The following is a 9,648-nucleotide window of genomic DNA, read 5'->3' on the forward strand; positions in this document are numbered from 1 at the left end:
CCATGATTTTTTTACGGCTGTGTTTATAATATACACATCTACTTGTAAAAAAAAAATCATGGCGAACGGCGCTCCGTGGGGTGTAGTTCTCGCGGTTCTTACAACTCGAGTTGGTTTTCTAACTAGCGGCTCCCTACATATATATATATATGTATAGGGAGAAGATCATGCGAGAACCACCTCTTATTGTGAGAACCGCGAGAACCAATGTGAACACACCAAAAATGCCTAAAAATAGCTAAAAATCACACAATTTTTTTTAATACTTTTTTTTATATAAATTCGCTACTTTTCGAAGCCAAAAAAAAGTTTTTTAAAAAAAATTTAAATTTTTTTCTTGTCACTAAAAGTAGCGATTTGAGCATAAAAAATATTAAAAAAAAATTAGATTTTTTTTTTAGATTTTTTAGGTTTTTTGGGGGTTTAGTTTTTAGCATTTTAGCTTGGGGGGGTGGGGGGTTTAGGTTTTTTTTTTTGAGGGGGGGGGGGGGGTTAGGTTTTTTTTAGGTTTTTTTGGGGGTTTTAGTTTTTAGCATTTAGCTTTGGGGGGGGGGGGTGGGGGTTAGGTTTTTTTTAGGTTTTTTTAGCTATTTTAGGTTGTGTTCACATTGGTTCTAAAGGTTCTCACAATAAGGGTGGTTCTCCTATGAGCCCCTATATATATATAGGAAGGTTCTATGCAGAACACTAAATATTGCGACAACACGCAGAACAAAATGAATCACTCATTTTTTCAATCCTAAAATTCTCAAAAGTAGATGAAAATGTTATAAATTTAAGATTTATTGTTTCTTACACTAGAATTTAAAACAAAATATGAAAAATCTTCAGTTTTTAAATAACCTACACACATGTAGGTTATATGTAGGCTAAATTACCTACATGTATGTAGACTATGTTTAGGAAAAAATATAAGATTTTTTTATGTATATATAATACACATATGAATGTAAGAAACATAAAATTTAAATTTAAGAAATATGAACCATAAATCTCAAAATTTAGTGATTTAGAGTTGTTCTTTTTGTTCTTGCAATAAATAGTGTTCTGTAATGATCATTATCCTATATATATATATATATATAGAGGGTAGGGATATGGTAAAAAGTGTCTAAAATGTAAGAAGGGTAAGAAGTGTTTTAAACCATTGGATATTTGATCTAATGGTTGAGATCAATATGGTATAAAAATGTAAATTGTGTTTTAATTAGAGGGACCTTATGTAAAATTGGTTTATTTTCCCAACTACAGCTGGCCAACTTCACTAAGACGATTCCTTCTCATTCTTATGTGCCTGAAGGTAAACATATAAATAGTGTATGCTTGCCAGCTGCAACATGATTATGTTTTTCTAACTCTAAACATGTATATGTATATAACTGCTACTTCAACACACACCACTCAAACACCTGCTCTCACTAAATCATCCATCAACACTCCAACTACATCATTACCCATCATAATACCACCTACTACAGTGCATAAGACTTCTACTGACACATCAGTAGTTGTAATGGCAACAGTGGTTGAAACACCAGTTGTTTCAACAACTGTTAGCCAACCACCTTCCACTACAAACACTTCCACCACAATAGCTATCACTCAAATCATCACCACTGAACCACCCAAAACATCATCAGCCTCTCCTCAACCAAAAAGGAGAAGGTTAATTCTAAAAGATGATGATACTTCACCATCACCAACATCTTCACAATCTCTATCACTTGTCACTATACCAAACCTTGTCCCTCTCTCTTCAGCCCAAGTTCAAAAGCCAATCACTGAACTTGCTCCTGCAGGTGTCCAATTTCCTCTAGAACTCATTGCAGTCAGAGAAGAGATCAAATCCTTCTACTATGAGGATGATCCTGCTAAAAGGAGTTTGCCATCTGTTGAAGGTTATCCCAGGCCTAACAATATTGAAGAATATTTGAGAATCAAGGCTCTACAAGCAGAGGATATCTCCAAAAGAGATTCAAAAGGGAAGACTGACAAAGAAATTCAGAGATATTTTCAATTTCTGCTCACACAAGTTAGATCTTTGGAGCAGTTTGCAAAGAATGTATGTCAGCAATTGTCAGAAAGAGCAGATGAATCCCTTAGAAACAATTACATTGACAACATCATGGCTTACAAGAAGTATAAGGGAGAAAAGTATATGTATAAAGAGTGGACCATTCCTGAGCTTGAAAGTGAAGCAGCCAGGATTCAAGAAATGATTAAAAATAAGGTCAAACACACTGCTCCTGATTGGTCAAAGTATAAAAACAATGTGCCTGAAAAGGCATTGGAGCTGAAGAGAATGAAAGAGGAGTTAATCACTGCTGATTTTGGGTCAAAGAACCAAGTGATGAGGTGGAAAAAAGATAAGGTCAGGGCCACTTACAAAAAGTTGGAGGAACTTAGGAAGAAAGATCCTAGGATTCCACAAAAACCTGACTATCCCAAAACATAGGTTTCAACAAGACCTCCAAAATTGCAAGTCAAAAGAGCCACTGATCCAGCTGGTGCTGCCATCTATAAAAGAAGACAACCAAAACAGTTGGATGTTGAAACAGTGGAAGAGTTAATGGCAGGAGATGACCTAGTAAAAGAAGGCATTAAGCAGATAATAGCTGAAACTCTTGGATTAACTCAACCTGCAAGTACTGCTCAGTCAGTTATCAACAGGCCATCATCACCAAACTCCTCATCTAATAAAAATCTCTCAAGAAACCCACTAGACTCAAAAGTACTAAAATGGAAAACTGACAAACAGATCCATGTACTGACTGTGATCAAGTCTAGTGGAGAAGTGAAGAAAATAACAAGGGAATAAGCACTTGGCCTAAGTGTTGAAGATTTGCAGGATCTCCTTGATCTTCCACTTTGCAGGGATGAAGATGACACAGATGCCTTAGACTTTGAGTTACAATTCAAAGGGTAAATAAGGGAACTGTTGATGAGGCAATAAAGCTCCACAATAATGAAGGGTTTTGGCATTATCTGTTCTAGGGGAGATTGTTGGGATTGAACCCTATAAGAGGAACAGATAATTAAAGCCAAAACTAGATCAGAGCAGTGGATCCAGAATAAGCAGTTGATATGTATACAAGTCTCTCCCCTTGAAAGTGATCTTAACATCTGATGACCTCCAATCCGCTGATCCTTACAACTGCTCACCTATAACTACTGTTGAAGTTAAAGACTGACGATGACTGAAGCACTGCTGATCAATCTACTGCCCTATGTCAAGTGTTGCTGAAGACCAAAGCCTTGCTTGGTATGAAGCAGTGGAAGGATAAGTAGTAGTTTAGTTTGTTTACTTTGTAATGTAATAATATCAGTGGTTAGTATAGCAGTGCTTGTATAGATCAGTGCTTAGAGTTTGTTAGGTTGTTAGATGTCACTTTCATGGTGACGTCAGCTAAGATGCTTCAGTGGTTTGATCTGTACTATAAATAGAACAGTTTACACTGTTCTATTTAAGGAGTTTTTCTCCTTCAACTCAGTCATCTTGTACGATCAAACATGGAGCTCATGCTGAGGGGGAGTTTAGTATGTAAACATGCATTGTAATCTTTTAATTTGAATCATTCAACTTATGAGAATCATGTGTTTATGAAAAACTATTTTCCCTTTGATTGTGTTTACAAAGATTGTTTCTATTTTCCGCTGCAAATCCTTTCAATTCATATTCATCCATTGTTCATTTATTACAAACAAACACAATCGTGACAGCCTCAGATCCTAACACAAGTGCTAAACATGATGAACGACATTGGGTTGGGAGTGTTTGTTTGAAATGAAAAATGATTTTGAAATGATCAAATGGTTCATTGATTTGAAACCTAATTTTGAATGTAACAAATACAAGTGGTTAAGTTGATTTGAGGATATCTACCAGTGGTTTCTCAAATTGTTAAATAAAAAACTTATGTTTTGGGTAGAGAATGTGCAGGTATAATGCCAGGTTTCGATTCCTGAAGACTTTCGGCATAAGAGTATGCATATTAGAGTCAGGGTCGATCCAAAGCTACAAGATAGCGAATTCCAGACTGCGATCCCAGCTGATTGAAAGGGGGAGTCTGAAGTCATAAGAGCCAGGTTCCTGATCTTGTTGCTACAGAGAGCCAGGAGATATTTTTGAACCTGTGAAAGCTGTAGAGCCAGATTTCGATCCTGGAACAACTTAAAGAATCAAGAGATCTGATCAAGAGAATGTGAAGAGTCAGGTTGCGGTTCTGTAAAAAGAATAAGATGAGAAGAAGATAGAGAGATTGATACGTACAATGGAGAATACTTTGGAGAGAGCGTGTAGACTGATCAAGACTGAAGACTCAGTGTACCGAAGACTCGTCAACATCCAAGGGGGAGTTTGTTGGTGCATATGTCTGTTGACTTCGTCTTGTATCGAGTCGTGTAATAGATAGACCAGGACACGTAGTACGATAGAAACGGGAAATAAGTCTGAACTAGGGCTGTTCAGATCGCTCGCCGCTCGTTCGGAAATTGCACGGAAAATGCTCGTTCGATTTGACGCTCGGTTGTAAACGAGCCGCTCTGCTCGGTTCGTTTTGTAAACGAGCCAAGCATGAGCAAAGGTCCGCTCGGCTCGGTTCGGCTCGAATTATTATTTTAATCGGTATATATATACATATACAGATATACATATACATATACACATATATCTATAAACATGTATATACACAAATATAAATTATACATATATATACACACATACACCTATATATATACACACACTTACACACACATATATATATATACTTAAATATAAATTAAATTTATAGTTCTATATTGTAACACCCCGAAAACGGGTTTGGTAATTAAACCCCGATAATACTAGGAACGGGTAAAATACCGTTAGTGGTAAAACTAACCCGGTGAAAAATTAGGATTTTAATAAATAATTTTATGTTAATAAAATTAGAAAGAGAATAAACGATTTGAGAAAACAAAGCGTATATAAAGCCCGACGGGTTAACGGGACTTAGAAATACTACGGGTTATGACTTCCCCAAACCCATTAAGTAACTAGGGATATCAACCTAGTTGGTTAAGTGTTGTTAAAACAATAAAAGAAACAAGAAATAGATAACCCTTTAAATAACTTGGGTAAATTGAGGGACTAAACCTGGGCAAATGAGATAAGCTTTTATCAAAACAAAATAAATAAATAAAACACACACATACGTGTGTGTATGTCTGCGATTTTAACCAGAGCCATGAAGGCTCTCTTGCTCAAAACCCTAAAGTGCCAAGAATCACCAAATTGAAGGGCAGAACTAGCTCAAATCAGATGCATGGACACGAATTCATGATCACCTAGTCATGGGGATTACAAGGTATGTCGAATTTTACGATTTGGTGACACTTTGAGATTATGATGAATAATCAAAATTGAAATTCTGGAATGAATGTTGAATCCATGAGTGTTGTTGTGATTATATCTTAGTCTAGAAACAAACCCTAGTAGAAAGCTTGATGAATTGTTGTCAAAACTAGGGATTTGATAATTAACCTATTTTGTGCTAAGTGGGTTTTGATTATGTAGTGAAGATGATGGTTTACACATGTTTAAAATCATCATAGTTGCTAGTAGAAACAAGATACTTGAACAATTTGCAAGTTTGAGTGTTTAACATACATGACTTGAGATGGGTTTTTATGATATGATGATGTTAGTGTCAAACTTGTGATTAGAATCATCATATTAGTTAGTAAGACAAAGTACTTGAACCATTTAGGTGTTTGGGTACATAAATCATATTTATCATGAAATGGGTTGTTATATCATATAGAGGAATTGATGTTAAGATCGTGATATAGATGCTTGAAATCATGTTACCTAGTTGTAAAATGTGTAAAAACAATGTATGCACATTAGGTGTTTGTTAAAATGCCTAAATGAAAACTAAGGTGTTTGAAATTAGAGTGAAAATGTGCAATGAATAAGTTGATAAGTCGATTGACTTTAAAAAGTCAAATCGACCAAGTGTATGATCGGATGGTAAATTCGATATAAGAAGAGTAGGATGGAATAGTCGTAAATGATTATGACTAACCTAACCATCTTACAATTACAATGATAGTTTGACGATCAACAAGCTAGGTGAGAGCTTGGGAACAAAGCGGGTCAAACGAAGCAAGAATGACGGGAAAAGCACAATTCGGATGCAAGGTAAGTATAGCTTACACTAGTCATATAGTTTAGAATGTCCTTTTGTTGTTTTGATTTCAAACAAGACAAATGGGAAATTGAGATATGGTGTTCCCGGCGTGTAGTCGTACGGAACAAGATAACCAATAAGGGTAAAAATTGAAATTTGGACACTTGTTGACAATAATTATCGGTTTTGAAAGATACATATTTCGTAAGCCTTTATACGCCAAAAAGCGTTAAGAGGTGAATTATAGTTAAAACGACCGTGCGTGTAAATTGGAACGAGTCGTGTAGACGAGATGGCAATAAGCTTTATCTCGCCAATATCATCGGTCATTTAGACCAACGGGTCAAAAGGTGAAAATATCACTTTTTGACAATATCGACTAATGGTTTGATGAGTTGTTTGATTTCAGAAATAAATATCGAGTGGATATTTACATCACTATTACTTAGTAGATATCGAGGCAAGGTACTTAAATGGGTCAATATAATGATCCGAGCCAGGTACGCATAATAAGATAACTCTCATTTAAATGTAAGACTAATGAGAGTTAAACGAAGTCTAGAATAAGTTTTTGATTACCCTAATAGGTAAACCAAATGTTACGGACGATGGTCATTATATTTGAAAGGCCTAGTGCCCTTTCAAATAAAATCATAGTTAAAAGACCGGAGTTTGGGTTAAACAAGTAACTAAAAGTCATTCGTCGTAAATGAAGGACTAATGTTGACCAAAACGCCCTTGTAGGCTAAATCGAACAAACAACCCTTAAAGGTTGTTTGGAAACGAGTTTTACAATTAGATAATTACTTAGGATGAGTATAGAAATTAAAGGATGTAAAACGTTAGTCAAATGGCTCTATTTGAGTCTTTGCCGTAAAATAACGATTTGAAGGGTAAATTTTGATATATATAAATCACCACATTGAATCCACCACAAATATAGTTGTGGTGGAAGATCCTTTGATAAGAAATGTGGACATATGTATTTGGAAATGAAGGAAAGCAATTGGTGCTTAAAATATGCTTAAATACCTCAAACAGGTCAAAATAAGCATATGGGTGAAAATGGGTTAAAGAAGTTATGTAATTCTATAATTGGAACCTAATATGTTAGACATCATTGAATTTAATAGATTTATGAAAATTAAGGGTCAAACAAACTTGTATGTTTGATAAAATCACGAACGGGTCAAATTTTGGGTAAAAGAGTAATAAGCCGAAGACTTAAAAGTCTTAAATTTTATTCAAGCCGGATGTCGGATTTTAACTCCATATGGTGGAGAATTAAATTACAATCATGTAGGAAGAAACGGTAGGTCACACGGATAAGCGGTTTGAAAGATACGAAATATTTCGTGCCAAATGCGGTAAAATGGAAAGCTGGAATGTAGAGACCACCGTAACTTACGGTGCCACCGTAAGTTACGGTGGAGATGAAAAAGCTACGGTAGATTCCCCCTGTTTTACGGTGGGGGAATTAACATTCAGAGGCCACCGTAACTTACGGTGCCACCGTAAGTTACGGTGGAGGCCAGATTGAAATTTTTTTGTTTTTCTTATCAATTGTTTTCTCGGACTCGTTTAGACACGTTTTAAGCCCTGTATGACTAAAGCATTTCATGTTTATGAAATGTAGGTACACCTTGGTTGCCGGAAGACGATCAAGCTCAATGAAGAACCGAACACGATAAAGACACATGCTTCCGCACATTGCCTCGCTGTAAATTTTTAATGACGAACCAGATCACGTTATGTAGAATAACTTATGATTTGTAAAAGTTTTAATAAACCCGTGTTTTTGTTGTATGTGTAGTCTTAACTACACATCTAATTGTTGTATTACATATAAAATCGCTTAATAGTAACTAGGTTGTTACAAGTTGGTAATCAGAGCTCATGGTTAAAGAGTAAGGTGTGTTCGGTTCGAGGCTTGATCGCAAATCCGGTAAGTGCATCTATGCTAATGGTCTAGCGTATTAAAGTGTTGTAGACAACACATAGGGTTACCGTGTAAAACACGTTACCCCAATTAAATGATTGATATAGTTGACAAAAATACGCGCGTTGACGTGTATAGTAGAAAAAGCCTTGTACTATAATACAGGCGACTATTGAAGTTGATATTACTAACTTTTGTGAATATCTTGATTGAAGGACACTTGCATTTAAAGATGACAAGAGTTGAACAAATTAAGGATATGATAGAGGAACGGTCCGAAGTATGACGATAGGAGCATGCTCACTAAGGACTAAATCGCGTAACGACCGCGAACAAGGTTAATGGCAAGAAACGCCCGTCGGGGCAAGCATTACCAGGTGCGTGTTTTTAAATATAATCGCACAAATAGCAATATGCAACAAACGAGTAGAAATTGAAAGTTGCATATGTAGATTAAAAACTTGGAAAAACCCGAATAGAAAATGTATTCGGGATATTGTTTCCAAGAGAAACAAATAGAGGCGTTACTTACATAGGGCGTGATGTGAAAACTATAAAAAGGTCATGTGTGTCATATGTTAATCGCTTACTCTGGCCAAGTAAGTAGTGGCATATGATACCATGAACTTCTTATGGCGGACACGTTTACATCCGATGTAGTAAGGGCAGGGTGAATGGGACTAATTAAAAAGTACCCAAATGAATCAGATAAGCAAAATATTTGATAATAATGTAAACGCACAACCAAGTGACGGGAGCGTATTACATTAGGATAATGAGCCCGGGTGAAGGGACAAAGAAGCATGTAAAATGACTTAGACGAGTGTTGGGAAGGAGTGTACTTACACTCGAACCCAGAAACGCAAGCATGTAAAATGATTTAGACGAGTATTGGGAAGGAGTGTACTCACACTCGAACCCAGAAAACGCAAGCATATAAAATGATTTAGATAAGCACTGGGAGGGGGTGTACTTACACTCGAACCCGGAAAATGCAAATATGTCCCTTAACGGGTCGTTTTTGTAAAACGTCAAACTTAAGGACAAAGTCGGAATATAAAAATGAAACCTTAGACTACGGTCAAGGTCGATTGAAGTTCAAGAGTGAAAATAAACGATTCCAAACATAATAAGAGATGCCTTGAAGCTATATATGTATATATACATTTGAATATAGACAAGAATAAAAGATGATCTACGGGATCATCATAACCTACGGGATTAAACACAGTGTTAAGGTCTACGGGACCAAAAATAACCTACGGGTCAATAGTGTAAAGCAAGGGAACAAGTTATGATTCCCCGCGTAAAATGAGAACGGAAAAGAATAAATTATGGATTGTCAATGTCACACCCCGAAATATCAGAGCATGGCGTGACTGGACCGGTATCTTCATTGCACAGCGGAAGTAAAAAGCTAAGACTTCTAAACAATGAACGCCGCTAAGTACTCGAATTCCCATGGGTTCTCCTATTCCAACTGTTCCATATTTTTGAAAATGCAACCTGAGAAAGAACATGCGAAAAAGTCAACATAAA

Source organism: Helianthus annuus, chromosome 4 (genome assembly GCF_002127325.2).
Source record: "Helianthus annuus cultivar XRQ/B chromosome 4, HanXRQr2.0-SUNRISE, whole genome shotgun sequence".
NCBI classification, from domain to species: domain Eukaryota; kingdom Viridiplantae; phylum Streptophyta; class Magnoliopsida; order Asterales; family Asteraceae; genus Helianthus; species Helianthus annuus.